This window comes from Anomaloglossus baeobatrachus, chromosome 1 (assembly GCF_048569485.1).
Source record: "Anomaloglossus baeobatrachus isolate aAnoBae1 chromosome 1, aAnoBae1.hap1, whole genome shotgun sequence".
Taxonomy (NCBI): Eukaryota; Metazoa; Chordata; class Amphibia; order Anura; family Aromobatidae; genus Anomaloglossus; species Anomaloglossus baeobatrachus.
The window spans coordinates 172,296,198-172,312,678 of NC_134353.1; the positions used below are offsets into that span (position 1 = coordinate 172,296,198).

The window sequence follows — 16,481 nt, forward strand, 5'->3', positions numbered from 1 at the left end:
TTGAACTTAGCACAAGTTTTGTTTAAACGTGACTTATTAATTAAATTTGCTTTCTTTCTATAAAGTTTAAATAAGAAAATTAAGGAATAAAATGGAAAATTCTTTCTTTTAAATAGTGATTAAAAAATTTATGTAAATCGTTTCATTTAATACATCAGACTCCCTAAAACAAAGAGTCATTCTGTGTAATAAAAATTCTTGAGTATTTTGTGTGATTTATGCAATCATCAAAGTCTTTTTTTTGGAAAGACTAAAGCACATCAGAGTAAAGGAAGTGCACCACAATGTAAAAGTTTCTAAAAATCTTTAAATTTTATGTATCAAAAACAAAAAAACATTATTTCTTTTAATAATATGTAGGGGGTATAGCTAAGTGGCAGAGCATTTAACTGCAGATCAAGAGGTCCCTGGTTCAAATCCGAGTGCCCCCTGTAGTATGGTTTTCATAAAAATGTAACAATTTTCACACCTTTCAATAATATCATTTAGACAGCTTATCCATATCAGGCTGAACTTAGCACAAATTTGTTTAAACGTGACTTATGAAGTAAATTTGCTTTCTTTCTATAAAGTTTAAATAAGAAAATTAAGGAATAAAATGGAAAATTCTTTCTTTTAAATAGTGATTAATAAAATTATGTAAATCGTTTCATTTAATACATCGGACTCTCTAAAACAAAGAGTCATTCTGTGTAATAAAAATTCTTGAGTATTTTGTGTGCTTTATGCAATCATCAAAGTCTTTTTGGAAAGACTAAAGCACATCAGAGTAAAGAAAGTGCACCACAATGTAAAAGTTTCTAAAAATCTTCAAATTTTATGTATCAAAAACAAAAAAACATTATTTATTTTATTAATATGTAGGGGGTATAACTCAGTGGCAGAGCATTTGACTGCAGATCAAGAGGTCCTTGGCTCAAATCCAAGTGCCCCCTGTAGTATGGTTTTCATAAAAATGTAACCTTTTTCACATCTTTCAATAATATCATTTTGACAGCTTATCCATATCAGGCTGAACTTAGCACAAGTTTTGTTTAAACGTCACTTATGAAGTAAATTTGCTTTCTTTCTATAAAGTTTAAATAAGAAAATTAAGGAATAAAATGGAAAATTCTTTCTTTTAAATAGTGATTAAAAAAATTATGTAAATCGTTTCATTTAATACATCGGACTCTCTAAAACAAAGAGTCATACTGTGTAATAAAAATTCTTGAGTATTTTATGTGATTTATGCAATCATCAAAGTCTTTTTTTTGGAAAGACTAAAGCACATCAGAGTAAAGGAAGTGCACCACAATGTAAAAGTTTCTAAAAATCTTTAAATTTTATGTATCAAAAACAAAAAAACATTATTTCTTTTATTAATATGTAGGGAGTATAGCACAGTGGCAGAGCATTTGACTGCAGATCAAGAGGTCCTTGGTTCAAATCCGAGTGCCCCCTGTAGTATGGTTTTCATAAAAATGTAACAATTTTCACACCTTTCAATAATATCATTTAGACAGCTTATCCATATCAGGCTGAACTTAGCACAAGTTTTATTTAAACGTGACTTATGAAGTAAATTTGCTTTCTTTCTATAAAGTTTAAATAAGAAAATTAAGGAATAAAATGGAAAATTCTTTCTTTTAAATAGTGATTAAAAAAATTATGTAAATCGTTTCATTTAATATATCGGACTCTCTAAAACAAAGAGTCATTCTGTGTAATAAAAATTCTTGAGTATTTTGTGTGCTTTATGCAATCATCAAAGTCTTTTTTGGAAAGACTAAAGCACATCAGAGTAAAGAAAGTGCACCACAATGTAAAAGTTTCTAAAAATCTTCAAATTTTATGTATCAAAAACAAAAAAACATTATTTCTCTTATTAATATGTAGGGGGTATAGCTCAGTGGCAGAGCATTTGACTGCAGATCAAGAGGTCCTTGGCTCAAATCCAAGTACCCCCTGTAGTATGGTTTTTATAAAAATGTAACCTTTTTCACACCTTTCAATAATATCATTTTGACAGCTTATCCATATCAGGCTGAACTTAGCACAAGTTTTGTTTAAACGTGACTGATGAAGTAAATTTGCTTTCTTTCTATAAAGTTTAAATAAGAAAATTAAGGAATAAAATGGAAAATTCTTTCTTTTAAATAGTGATTAAAAAAATTATGTAAATCGTTTCATTTAATACATCGGACTCTCTAAAACAAAGAGTCATTCTGTTTAATAAAAATTCTTGAGTATTTTGTGTGATTTATGCAATCATCAAAGTCTTTTTTTGGAAAGACTAAAGCACATCAGAGTAAAGGAAGTGCACCACAATGTAAAAGTTTCTAAAAATCTTTAAATTTTATGTATCAAAAACAGAAAAACATTATTTCTTTTATTAATATGTAGGGGGTATAGCTCAGTGGCAGAGCATTTGACTGCAGATCAAGAGGTCCTTGGCTCAAATCCAAGTGCCCCCTGTAGTATGGTTTTCATAAAAATGTAACCTTTTTCACACCTTTCAATAATATCATTAAGACAGCTTATCCATATCAGGCTGAACTTAGCACAAGTTTTGTTTAAACGTGACTTATGAAGTAAATTTGCTTTCTTTCTATAAAGTTTAAATAAGAAAATTAAGGAATAAAATGGAAAATTCTTTCTTTTAAATAGTGATTAAAAAAATTATGTAAATCGTTTCATTTAATACATCGGACTCTCTAAAACAAAGAGTCATACTGTGTAATAAAAATTCTTGAGTATTTTGTGTGATTTATGCAATCATCAAAGTCTTTTTTTTGGAAAGACTAAAGCACATCAGAGTAAAGGAAGTGCACCACAATGTAAAAGTTTCTAAAAATCTTTAAATTTTATGTATCAAAAACAAAAAAACATTATTTCTTTTATTAATATGTAGGGGGTATAGCTCAGTGGCAGAGCATTTGACTGCAGATCTAGAGGTCCTTGGTTCAAATCCGAGTGCCCCCTGTAGTATGGTTTTCATAAAAATGTAACAATTTTCACACCTTTCAATAATATCATTTAGACAGCTTATCCATATCAGGCTGAACTTAGCACAAGTTTTATTTAAACGTGACTTATGAAGTAAATTTGCTTTCTTTCTAAAAAGTTTAAATAAGAAAATTAAGGAATAAAATGGAAAATTCTTTCTTTTAAATAGTGATTAAAAAAATTATGTAAATCGTTTCATTTAATACATCGGACTCTCTAAAACAAAGAGTCATTCTGTGTAATAAAAATTCTTGAGCATTTTGTGTGCTTTATGCAATCATCAAAGTCTTTTTTGGAAAGACTAAAGCACATCAGAGTAAAGGAAGTGCACCACAATGTAAAAGTTTCTAAAAATCTTCAAATTTTATGTATCAAAAACAAAAAAACATTATTTCTCTTATTAATATGTAGGGGGTATAGCTCAGTGGCAGAGCATTTGACTTCAGATCAAGAGGTCCTTGGCTCAAATCCAAGTGCCCCTGTAGTATGGTTTTCATAAAAATGTAACAATTTTCACACCTTTCAATAATATCATTTAGACAGCTTATCCATATCAGGCTGAACTTAGCACAAGTTTTATTTAAACGTGACTTATGAAGTAAATTTGCTTTCTTTCTATAAAGTTTAAATAAGAAAATTAAGGAATAAAATGGAAAATTCTTTCTTTTAAATAGTGATTAAAAAAATTATGTAAATCGTTTCATTTAATACATCGGACTCTCTAAAACAAAGAGTCATACTGTGTAATAAAAATTCTTGAGTATTTTGTGTGATTTATGCAATCATCAAAGTCTTTTTTTTGGAAAGACTAAAGCACATCAGAGTAAAGGAAGTGCACCACAATGTAAAAGTTTCTAAAAATCTTTAAATTTTATGTATCAAAAACAAAAAAACATTATTTCTTTTATTAATATGTAGGGGGTATAGCTCAGTGGCAGAGCATTTGACTGCAGATCAAGAGGTCCTTGGTTCAAATCCGAGTGCCCACTGTAGTATGGTTTTCATAAAAATGTAACAATTTTCACACCTTTCAATAATATCATTTAGACAGCTTATCCATATCAGGCTGAACTTAGCACAAGTTTTATTTAAACGTGACTTATGAAGTAAATTTGCTTTCTTTCTAAAAAGTTTAAATAAGAAAATTAAGGAATAAAATGGAAAATTGTTTCTTTTAAATAGTGATTAAAAAAATTATGTAAATCGTTTCATTTAATACATCGGACTCTCTAAAACAAAGAGTCATTCTGTGTAATAAAAATTCTTGAGAATTTTGTGTGCTTTATGCAATCATCAAAGTCTTTTTTGGAAAGACTAAAGCACATCAGAGTAAAGGAAGTGCACCACAATGTAAAAGTTTCTAAAAATCTTCAAATTTTATGTATCAAAAACAAAAAAACATTATTTCTCTTATTAATATGTAGGGGGTATAGCTCAGTGGCAGAGCATTTGACTGCAGATCAAGAGGTCCTTGGCTCAAATCCAAGTGCCCCTGTAGTATGGTTTTCATAAAAATGTAACAATTTTCACACCTTTCAATAATATCATTTAGACAGCTTGTCCATATCAGGCTGAACTTAGCACAAGTATTGTTTAAACGTGACTTATGAAGTAAATTTGCTTTCTTTCTATAAAGTTTAAATAAGAAAATTAAGGAATAAAATGGAAAATTCTTTCTTTTAAATAGTGATTAAAAAAATTATGTAAATCGTTTCATTTAATACATCGGACTCTCTAAAACAAAGAGTCATACTGTGTAATAAAAATTCTTGAGTATTTTATGTGATTTATGCAATCATCAAAGTCTTTTTTTTGGAAAGACTAAAGCACATCAGAGTAAAGGAAGTGCACCACAATGTAAAAGTTTCTAAAAATCTTTAAATTTTATGTATCAAAAACAAAAAAACATTATTTCTCTTATTAATTTGTAGGGGGTATAGCTCAGTGGCAGAGCATTTGACTGCAGATCAAGAGGTCCTTGGTTCAAATCCGAGTGCCCCCTGTAGTATGGTTTTCATAAAAATGTAACAGTTTTCACACCTTTCAATAATATCATTTAGACAGCTTATCCATATCAGGCTGAACTTAGCACAAGTTTTATTTAAACGTGACTTATGAAGTAAATTTGCTTTCTTTCTAAAAAGTTTAAATAAGAAAATTAAGGAATAAAATGGAAAATTCTTTCTTTTAAATAGTGATTAAATAAATTATGTAAATCGTTTCATTTAATACATCGGACTCTCTAAAACAAAGAGTCATTCTGTGTAATAAAAATTCTTGAGAATTTTGTGTGCTTTATGCAATCATCAAAGTCTTTTTTGGAAAGACTAAAGCACATCAGAGTAAAGGAAGTGCACCACAATGTAAAAGTTTCTAAAAATCTTCAAATTTTATGTATCAAAAACAAAAAAACATTATTTCTCTTATTAATATGTAGGGGGTATAGCTCAGTGGCAGAGCATTTGACTGCAGATCAAGAGGTCCTTGGCTCAAATCCAAGTGCCCCTGTAGTATGGTTTTCATAAAAATGTAACAATTTTCACACCTTTCAATAATATCATTTAGACAGCTTGTCCATATCAGGCTGAACTTAGCACAAGTATTGTTTAAACGTGACTTATGAAGTAAATTTGCTTTCTTTCTATAAAGTTTAAATAAGAAAATTAAGGAATAAAATGGAAAATTCTTTCTTTTAAATAGTGATTAAAAAAATTATGTAAATCGTTTCATTTAATACATCGGACTCTCTAAAACAAAGAGTCATACTGTGTAATAAAAATTCTTGAGTATTTTATGTGATTTATGCAATCATCAAAGTCTTTTTTTTGGAAAGACTAAAGCACATCAGAGTAAAGGAAGTGCACCACAATGTAAAAGTTTCTAAAAATCTTTAAATTTTATGTATCAAAAACAAAAAAACATTATTTCTCTTATTAATATGTAGGGGGTATAGCTCAGTGGCAGAGCATTTGACTGCAGATCAAGAGGTCCTTGGCTCAAATCCGAGTGCCCCTGTAGTATGGTTTTCATAAAAATGTAACAATTTTCACACCTTTCAATAATATCATTTAGACAGCTTATCCATATCAGGCTGAACTTAGCACAAGTTTTATTTAAACGTGACTTATGAAGTAAATTTGCTTTCTTTCTAAAAAGTTTAAATAAGAAAATTAAGGAATAAAATGGAAAATTCTTTCTTTTAAATAGTGATTAAATAAATTATGTAAATCGTTTCATTTAATACATCGGACTCTCTAAAACAAAGAGTCATTCTGTGTAATAAAAATTCTTGAGAATTTTGTGTGCTTTATGCAATCATCAAAGTCTTTTTTGGAAAGACTAAAGCACATCAGAGTAAAGAAAGTGCACCACAATGTAAAAGTTTCTAAAAATCTTCAAATTTTATGTATCAAAAAGAAAAAAACATTATTTCTCTTATTAATATGTAGGGGGTATAGCTCAGTGGCAGAGCATTTGACTGCAGATCAAGAGGTCCTTGGCTCAAATCCAAGTGCCCCTGTAGTATGGTTTTCATAAAAATGTAACAATTTTCACACCTTTCAATAATATCATTTAGACAGCTTGTCCATATCAGGCTGAACTTAGCACAAGTATTGTTTAAACGTGACATATGAAGTAAATTTGCTTTCTTTCTATAAAGTTTAAATAAGAAAATTAAGGAATAAAATGGAAAATTCTTTCTTTTAAATAGTGATTAAAAAAATTATGTAAATCGTTTCATTTAATACATCGGACTCTCTAAAACAAAGAGTCATACTGTGTAATAAAAATTCTTGAGTATTTTATGTGATTTATGCAATCATCAAAGTCTTTTTTTTGGAAAGACTAAAGCACATCAGAGTAAAGGAAGTGCACCACAATGTAAAAGTTTCTAAAAATCTTTAAATTTTATGTATCAAAAACAGAAAAACATTATTTCTTTTATTAATATGTAGGGGGTATAGCTCAGTGGCAGAGCATTTGACTGCAGATCAAGAGGTTCTTGGCTCAAATTCAAGTGCCCCCTGTAGTATGATTTTCATAAAAATGTAACCTTTTTCACACCTTTCAATAATATCATTTAGACAGCTTATCCATATCAGGCTGAACTTAGCACAAGTTTTGTTTAAACGTGACTTATGAAGTAAATTTGCTTTCTTTCTATAAAGTTTAAATAAGAAAATTAAGGAAAAAAATTGAAAATTCTTTCTTTTAAATAGTGATTAAAAAAATTATGTAAATCGTTTCATTTAATACATCGGACTCTCTAAAACAAAGAGTCATACTGTGTAATAAAAATTCTTGAGTATTTTGTGTGATTTATGCAATCATCAAAGTCTTTTTTTTGGAAAGACTAAAGCACATCAGAGTAAAGGAAGTGCACCACAATGTAAAAGTTTCTAAAAATCTTTAAATTTTATGTATCAAAAACAAAAAAACATTATTTCTTTTATTAATATGTAGGGGGTATAGCTCAGTGGCAGAGCATTTGACTGCAGATCAAGAGGTCCTTGGTTCAAATCCGAGTGCCCCCTGTAGTATGGTTTTCATAAAAATGTAACAGTTTTCACACCTTTCAATAATATCATTTAGACAGCTTATCCATATCAGGCTGAACTTAGCACAAGTTTTATTTAAACGTGACTTATGAAGTAAATTTGCTTTCTTTCTAAAAAGTTTAAATAAGAAAATTAAGGAATAAAATGGAAAATTCTTTCTTTTAAATAGTGATTAAAAAAATTATGTAAATCGTTTCATTTAATACATCGGACTCTCTAAAACAAAGAGTCATTCTGTGTAATAAAAATTCTTGAGAATTTTGTGTGCTTTATGCAATCATCAAAGTCTTTTTTGGAAAGACTAAAGCACATCAGAGTAAAGGAAGTGCACCACAATGTAAAAGTTTCTAAAAATCTTCAAATTTTATGTATCAAAAACAAAAAAACATTATTTCTCTTATTAATATGTAGGGGGTATAGCTCAGTGGCAGAGCATTTGACTGCAGATCAAGAGGTCCTTGGCTCAAATCCAAGTGCCCCTGTAGTATGGTTTTCATAAAAATGTAACAATTTTCACACCTTTCAATAATATCATTTAGACCTCTTGTCCATATCAGGCTGAACTTAGCACAAGTATTGTTTAAACGTGACTTATGAAGTAAATTTGCTTTCTTTCTATAAAGTTTAAATAAGAAAATTAAGGAATAAAATGGAAAATTCTTTCTTTTAAATAGTGATTAAAAAAATTATGTAAATCGTTTCATTTAATACATCGGACTCTCTAAAACAAAGAGTCATACTGTGTAATAAAAATTCTTGAGTATTTTATGTGATTTATGCAATCATCAAAGTCTTTTTTTTGGAAAGACTAAAGCACATCAGGGTAAAGGAAGTGCACCACAATGTAAAAGTTTCTAAAAATCTTTAAATTTTATGTATCAAAAACAAAAAAACATTATTTCTTTTATTAATATGTAGGGGGTATAGCACAGTGGCAGAGCATTTGACTGCAGATCAAGAGGTCCTTGGTTCGAATCCGAGTGCCCCCTGTAGTATGGTTTTCATAAAAATGTAACAATTTTCACACCTTTCAATAATATCATTTTGACAGCTTATCCATATCAGGCTGAACTTAGCACAAGTTTTGTTTAAACGTGACTTATGAAGTAAATTTGCTTTCTTTCTATAAAGTTTAAATAAGAAAATTAAGGAATAAAATGGAAAATTCTTTCTTTTAAATAGTGATTAAAAAAATTATGTAAATCATTTCATTTAATACATCGGACTCTCTAAAACAAAGAGTCATTCTGTTTAATAAAAATTCTTGAGTATTTTGTGTGATTTATGCAATCATCAAAGTCTTTTTTTGGAAAGACTAAAGCACATCAGAGTAAAGGAAGTGCACCACAATGTAAAAGTTTCTAAAAATCTTTAAATTTTATGTATCAAAAACAGAAAAACATTATTTCTTTTATTAATATGTAGGGGGTATAGCTCAGTGGCAGAGCATTTGACTGCAGATCAAGAGGTCCTTGGCTCAAATCCAAGTGCCCCCTGTAGCATGGTTTTCATAAAAATGTAACCTTTTTCACACCTTTCAATAATATCATTTAGACAGCTTATCCATATCAGGCTGAACTTAGCACAAGTTTTGTTTAAACGTGACTTATGAAGTAAATTTGCTTTCTTTCTATAAAGTTTAAATAAGAAAATTAAGGAATAAAATGGAAAATTCTTTCTTTTAAATAGTGATTAAAAAAAATATGTAAATCGTTTCATTTAATACATCGGACTCTCTAAAACAAAGAGTCATACTGTGTAATAAAAATTCTTGAGTATTTTGTGTGATTTATGCAATCATCAAAGTCTTTTTTTTGGAAAGACTAAAGCACATCAGAGTAAAGGAAGTGCACCACAATGTAAAAGTTTCTAAAAATCTTTAAATTTTATGTATCAAAAACAAAAAAACATTATTTCTTTTATTAATATGTAGGGGGTATAGCTCAGTGGCAGAGCATTTGACTGCAGATCAAGAGGTCCTTGGTTCAAATCCGAGTGCCCCCTGTAGTATGGTTTTCATAAAAATGTAACAATTTTCACACCTTTCAATAATATCATTTAGACAGCTTATCCATATCAGGCTGAACTTAGCACAAGTTTTATTTAAACGTGACTTATGAAGTAAATTTGCTTTCTTTCTAAAAAGTTTAAATAAGAAAATTAAGGAATAAAATGGAAAATTCTTTCTTTTAAATAGTGATTAAAAAAATTATGTAAATCCTTTCATTTAATACATCGGACTCTCTAAAACAAAGAGTCATTCTGTGTAATAAAAATTCTTGAGAATTTTGTGTGCTTTATGCAATCATCAAAGTCTTTTTTGGAAAGACTAAAGCACATCAGAGTAAAGGAAGTGCACCACAATGTAAAAGTTTCTAAAAATCTTCAAATTTTATGTATCAAAAACAAAAAAACATTATTTCTCTTATTAATATGTAGGGGGTATAGCTCAGTGGCAGAGCATTTGACTGCAGATCAAGAGGTCCTTGGCTCAAATCCAAGTGCCCCTGTAGTATGGTTTTCATAAAAATGTAACAATTTTCACACCTTTCAATAATATCATTTAGACAGCTTGTCCATATCAGGCTGAACTTAGCACAAGTATTGTTTAAACGTGACTTATGAAGTAAATTTGCTTTCTTTCTATAAAGTTTAAATAAGAAAATTAAGGAATAAAATGGAAAATTCTTTCTTTTAAATAGTGATTAAAAAAATTATGTAAATCGTTTCATTTAATACATCGGACTCTCTAAAACAAAGAGTCATACTGTGTAATAAAAATTCTTGAGTATTTTATGTGATTTATGCAATCATCAAAGTCTTTTTTTTGGAAAGACTAAAGCACATCAGAGTAAAGGAAGTGCACCACAATGTAAAAGTTTCTAAAAATCTTTAAATTTTATGTATCAAAAACAAAAAAACATTATTTCTTTTATTAATATGTAGGGGGTATAGCTCAGTGGCAGAGCATTTGACTGCAGATCAAGAGGTCCTTGGTTCAAATCCGAGTGCCCCCTGTAGTATGGTTTTCATAAAAATGTAACAATTTTCACACCTTTCAATAATATCATTTAGACAGCTTATCCATATCAGGCTGAACTTAGCACAAGTTTTATTTAAACGTGACTTATGAAGTAAATTTGCTTTCTTTCTAAAAAGTTTAAATAAGAAAATTAAGGAATAAAATGGAAAATTCTTTCTTTTAAATAGTGATTAAAAAAATTATGTAAATCGTTTCATTTAATACATCGGACTCTCTAAAACAAAGAGTCATTCTGTGTAATAAAAATTCTTGAGAATTTTGTGTGCTTTATGCAATCATCAAAGTCTTTTTTGGAAAGACTAAAGCACATCAGAGTAAAGGAAGTGCACCACAATGTAAAAGTTTCTAAAAATCTTCAAATTTTATGTATCAAAAACAAAAAAACATTATTTCTCTTATTAATATGTAGGGGGTATAGCTCAGTGGCAGAGCATTTGACTGCAGATCAAGAGGTCCTTGGCTCAAATCCAAGTGCCCCTGTAGTATGGTTTTCATAAAAATGTAACAATTTTCACACCTTTCAATAATATCATTTAGACAGCTTGTCCATATCAGGCTGAACTTAGCACAAGTATTGTTTAAACGTGACTTATGAAGTAAATTTGCTTTCTTTCTATAAAATTTAAATAAGAAAATTAAGGAATAAAATGGAAAATTCTTTCTTTTAAATAGTGATTAAAAAAATTATGTAAATCGTTTCATTTAATACATCGGACTCTCTAAAACAAAGAGTCATACTGTGTAATAAAAATTCTTGAGTATTTTATGTGATTTATGCAATCATCAAAGTCTTTTTTTTGGAAAGACTAAAGCACATCAGAGTAAAGGAAGTGCACCACAATGTAAAAGTTTCTAAAAATCTTTAAATTTTATGTATCAAAAACAAAAAAACATTATTTCTCTTATTAATATGTAGGGGGTATTGCTCAGTGGCAGAGCATTTGACTGCAGATCAAGAGGTCCTTGGCTCGAATCCAAGTGCCCCTGTAGTATGGTTTTCATAAAAATGTAACAATTTTCACACCTTTCAATAATATCATTTAGACAGCTTATCCATATCAGGCTGAACTTAGCACAAGTATTGTTTAAACGTGACTTATGAAGTAAATTTGCTTTCTTTCTATAAAGTTTAAATAAGAAAATTAAGGAATAAAATGGAAAATTCTTTCTTTTAAATAGTGATTAAAAATTATGTAAATCGTTTCATTTAATACATCGGACTCTCTAAAACAAAGAGTCATACTGTGTAATAAAAATTCTTGAGTATTTTATGTGATTTATGCAATCATCAAAGTCTTTTTTTTGGAAAGACTAAAGCACATCAGAGTAAAGGAAGTGCACCACAATGTAAAAGTTTCTAAAAATCTTCAAATTTTATGTATCAAAAACAAAAAAACATTATTTCTCTTATTAATATGTAGGGGGTATAGCTCAGTGGCAGAGCATTTGACTGCAGATCAAGAGGTCCTTGGCTCAAATCCAAGTACCCCCTGTAGTATGGTTTTTATAAAAATGTAACCTTTTTCACACCTTTCAATAATATCATTTTGACAGCTTATCCATATCAGGCTGAACTTAGCACAAGTTTTGTTTAAACGTGACTTATGAAGTAAATTTGCTTTCTTTCTATAAAGTTTAAATAAGAAAATTAAGGAATAAAATGGAAAATTCTTTCTTTTAAATAGTGATTAAAAAAATTATGTAAATCATTTCATTTAATACATCGGACTCTCTAAAACAAAGAGTCATTCTGTTTAATAAAAATTCTTGAGTATTTTGTGTGATTTATGCAATCATCAAAGTCTTTTTTTGGAAAGACTAAAGCACATCAGAGTAAAGGAAGTGCACCACAATGTAAAAGTTTCTAAAAATCTTTAAATTTTATGTATCAAAAACAGAAAAACATTATTTCTTTTATTAATATGTAGGGGGTATAGCTCAGTGGCAGAGCATTTGACTGCAGATCAAGAGGTCCTTGGCTCAAATCCAAGTGCCCCCTGTAGTATGGTTTTCATAAAAATGTAACCTTTTTCACACCTTTCAATAATATCATTTAGACAGCTTATCCATATCAGGCTGAACTTAGCACACGTTTTGTTTAAACGTGACTTATGAAGTAAATTTGCTTTCTTTCTATAAAGTTTAAATAAGAAAATTAAGGAATAAAATGGAAAATTCTTTCTTTTAAATAGTGATTAAAAAAAATATGTAAATCGTTTCATTTAATACATCGGACTCTCTAAAACAAAGAGTCATACTGTGTAATAAAAATTCTTGAGTATTTTGTGTGATTTATGCAATCATCAAAGTCTTTTTTTTGGAAAGACTAAAGCACATCAGAGTAAAGGAAGTGCACCACAATGTAAAAATTTCTAAAAATCTTCACATTTTATGTATCAAAAACAAAAAAACATTATTTCTCTTATTAATATGTAGGGGGTATAGCTCAGTTGCAGAGCATTTGACTGCAGATCAAGAGGTCCTTGGCTCAAATCCAAGTGCCCCTGTAGTATGGTTTTCATAAAAATGTAACAATTTTCACACCTTTCAATAATATCATTTAGACAGCTTGTCCATATCAGGCTGAACTTAGCACAAGTATTGTTTAAACGTGACTTATGAAGTAAATTTGCTTTCTTTCTATAAAGTTTAAATAAGAAAATTAAGGAATAAAATGGAAAATTCTTTCTTTTAAATAGTGATTAAAAAAATTATGTAAATCGTTTCATTTAATACATCGGACTCTCTAAAACAAAGAGTCATACTGTGTAATAAAAATTCTTGAGTATTTTATGTGATTTATGCAATCATCAAAGTCTTTTTTTTGGAAAGACTAAAGCACATCAGAGTAAAGGAAGTGCACCACAATGTAAAAGTTTCTAAAAATCTTTAAATTTTATGTATCAAAAACAAAAAAACATTATTTCTCTTATTAATATGTAGGGGGTAGAGTTGAGCGCGGTTCGTGGTTCGTGGTTCTCCAGTTCTAGGCTCGAGTGATTTTGGGGCATGTTCTAGATCGAACTAGAACTCGAGCTTTTTGCAAAAGCTCGATAGTTCTAGAAACGTTCGAGAACGGTTCTAGCAGCCAAAAAACAGCTAAATCATAGCTTGGTTTCTGCTGTAATAGTGTAAGTCACTCTGTGAATCAAACTATTATCACATTTCAGTGTATAGTGTGCGTGAACAGCGCCTTCAGATCACTGCTGTTTCTATAATGGCGATCGCCATTTTTTTTTTTTTTTTCTTGTCTTCCTTCCCTAAGCGCGCGCGTCTTGTGGGGCGGGCCAGCATGTCAGCCAATCACAGACACACACACAGCTAAGTGGACTTTGAGCCAGAGAAGCAACGGCATGTGTGATAGGATCTGCATGTCACATGTCCCTGCATTATAAAACCGGACATTTTCTTCACGGACGCCATTATCTGCCTTCTGCGTCTTTGGTGTCAGACATCACTGTCGCAGCTCCGTCTTGAGTCCTATCGCTGATACAGCTGTATGCGCTGCATACACAGCGTTAGACAGCATAGGGAGAGCACTTTATAGCAGTCCTTTTAAGGGCTCAAACCGGCAGGGTCAGAGTTAAGGTGACAGGTCCTGAAAACAGCGCCAGCGTCTGTGCAGCCAAGGTCAGGGATTTCCTCCCTGCATTTCACCATTAGGAGGGAATAGAAAGGCAGGCTTCCATTCCTCTACCCAGAGCACCACAATCCTGCCACTGTACCCTCTTGTCCTCTGCACACTCCAACTCATAACTAAGCCATTATACTAGCAAACACTCAGTGTACCTAGTGGCATCCTATCTGTGGCTATTGGACTTTGCTATAGTCCCACTAGTGCAAAGACATTTGCAGAGCACGTCTGCCTGCATTGCACACTACAACTAATTATACCTAAGCCATTATACTAGCAAACACTCAGTGTAACTAGTGGCATCCTATACGTGGCTATTGGACTTTGCTATAGTCCCACTAGTGCCAAGACATTTGCAGAGCGCATCTGCCTGCGTTGCACACTCCAACTAATTATAACTAAGCCATTATACTAGCAAACACTCAGTGTACCTAGTGGCATCCTATACGTGGCTATTGGACTTTGCTATAGTCCCACTAGTGCCAAGACATTTGCAGAGCGCATCTGCCTGCGTTGCACACTCCAACTAATTATAACTAAGCCATTATACTAGCAAACACTCAGTGTACCTAGTGGCATCCTATACGTGGCTATTGGACTTTGCTATAGTCCCACTAGTGCCAAGACATTTGCAGAGCGCATCTGCCTGCGTTGCACACTCCAACTAATTATAACTAAGCCATTATACTAGCAAACACTCAGTGTACCTAGTGGCATCCTATACGTGGCTATTGGACTTTGCTATAGTCCCACTAGTGCCAAGACATTTGCAGAGCGCATCTGCCTGCGTTGCACACTCCAACTAATTATAACTAAGCCATTATACTAGCAAACACTCAGTGTACCTAGTGGCATCCTATACGTGGCTATTGGACTTTGCTATAGTCCCACTAGTGCCAAGACATTTGCAGAGCGCATCTGCCTGCGTTGCACACTCCAACTAATTATAACTAAGCCATTGTACTAGCAAACACTTAGTGTACCTAGTGGCATCCTATACGTGGCTATTGGACTTTGCTATAGTCCCACTAGTGCCAAGACATTTGCAGAGCGCATCTGCCTGCGTTGCACACTCCAACTAATTATAACTAAGCCATTATACTAGCAAACACTCAGTGTACCTAGTGGCATCCTATACGTGGCTATTGGACTTTGCTATAGTCCCACTAGTGCCAAGACATTTGCAGAGCGCATCTGCCTGCGTTGCACACTCCAACTAATTATAACTAAGCCATTATACTAGCAAACACTTAGTGTACCTAGTGGCATCCTATACGTGGCTATTGGACTTTGCTTTAGTCCCACTAGTGCCAAGACATTTGCAGAGCGCATCTGCCTGCGTTGCACACTCCAACTAATTATAACTAAGCCATTATACTAGCACACACTCAGTGTACCTAGTGGCATCCTATACGTGGCTATTGGACTTTGCTATAGTCCCACTAGTGCCAAGACATTTGCAGAGCGCATCTGCCTGCGTTGCACACTCCAACTAATTATAACTAAGCCATTATACTAGCAAACACTTAGTGTACCTAGTGGCATCCTATACGTGGCTATTGGACTTTGCTATAGTCCCACTAGTGCCAAGACATTTGCAGAGCGCATCTGCCTGCGTTGCACACTCCAACTAATTATAACTAAGCCATTATACTAGCACACACTCAGTGTACCTAGTGGCATCCTATACGTGGCTATTGGACTTTGCTATAGTCCCACTAGTGCCAAGAGATTTGCAGAGAGCATCTGCCTGCGTTGCACACTCCAACTAATTATAACTAAGCCATTATACTAGCAAACACTTAGTGTACCTAGTGGCATCCTATACGTGGCTATTGGACTTTGCTATAGTCCCACTAGTGCCAAGACATTTGCAGAGCGCATCTGCCTGCGTTGCACACTCCAACCAATTATAACTAAGCCATTATACTAGCAAACACTCAGTGTACCTAGTGGCATCCTATACGTGGCTATTTGACTTTGCTATAGTCCCACTAGTGCCAAGACATTTGCAGAGCGCATCTGCCTGCGCTGCACACTCCAACTAATTATAACTAAGCCATTATACTAGCAAACACTCAGTGTACCTAGTGGCATCCTATACGTGGCTATTGGACTTTGCTTTTGTCCCACTAGTGCCAAGACATTTGCAGAACGCATCTGCCTGCGTTGCACACTCCAACTAATTATAACTAAGCCATTATACTAGCACACACTCAGTGTACCTAGTGGCATCCTATACGTGGCTATTGGACTT

General features: G+C 31.9%; 8 non-coding genes across 8 annotated transcripts; all 8 read left to right on the top strand.

Annotated features, from left to right (window-relative positions):
• Positions 1 to 1,877: 1,877 nt before the first annotated feature.
• TRNAC-GCA (transfer RNA cysteine (anticodon GCA)) lies at positions 1,878 to 1,949 on the top strand. Its single transcript has one exon. It is a non-coding gene; the product is annotated as a tRNA-Cys (tRNA).
• Positions 1,950 to 2,892: 943 nt separating this feature from the next.
• TRNAC-GCA (transfer RNA cysteine (anticodon GCA)) lies at positions 2,893 to 2,964 on the top strand. The gene has a single exon. It is a non-coding gene; the product is annotated as a tRNA-Cys (tRNA).
• A 941-nt stretch (positions 2,965 to 3,905) lies between these two features.
• TRNAC-GCA (transfer RNA cysteine (anticodon GCA)) lies at positions 3,906 to 3,977 on the top strand. Its single transcript has one exon. It is a non-coding gene; the product is annotated as a tRNA-Cys (tRNA).
• Positions 3,978 to 4,918: 941 nt separating this feature from the next.
• On the top strand, positions 4,919 to 4,990 carry TRNAC-GCA (transfer RNA cysteine (anticodon GCA)). Its single transcript has one exon. It is a non-coding gene; the product is annotated as a tRNA-Cys (tRNA).
• Positions 4,991 to 7,451: 2,461 nt separating this feature from the next.
• On the top strand, positions 7,452 to 7,523 carry TRNAC-GCA (transfer RNA cysteine (anticodon GCA)). Its single transcript has one exon. It is a non-coding gene; the product is annotated as a tRNA-Cys (tRNA).
• A 1,956-nt stretch (positions 7,524 to 9,479) lies between these two features.
• Positions 9,480 to 9,551, top strand: TRNAC-GCA (transfer RNA cysteine (anticodon GCA)). Its single transcript has one exon. It is a non-coding gene; the product is annotated as a tRNA-Cys (tRNA).
• Positions 9,552 to 10,492: 941 nt separating this feature from the next.
• Positions 10,493 to 10,564, top strand: TRNAC-GCA (transfer RNA cysteine (anticodon GCA)). The gene has a single exon. It is a non-coding gene; the product is annotated as a tRNA-Cys (tRNA).
• Positions 10,565 to 12,010: 1,446 nt separating this feature from the next.
• TRNAC-GCA (transfer RNA cysteine (anticodon GCA)) lies at positions 12,011 to 12,082 on the top strand. The gene has a single exon. It is a non-coding gene; the product is annotated as a tRNA-Cys (tRNA).
• The last annotated feature ends 4,399 nt before the right edge of the window (positions 12,083 to 16,481 follow it).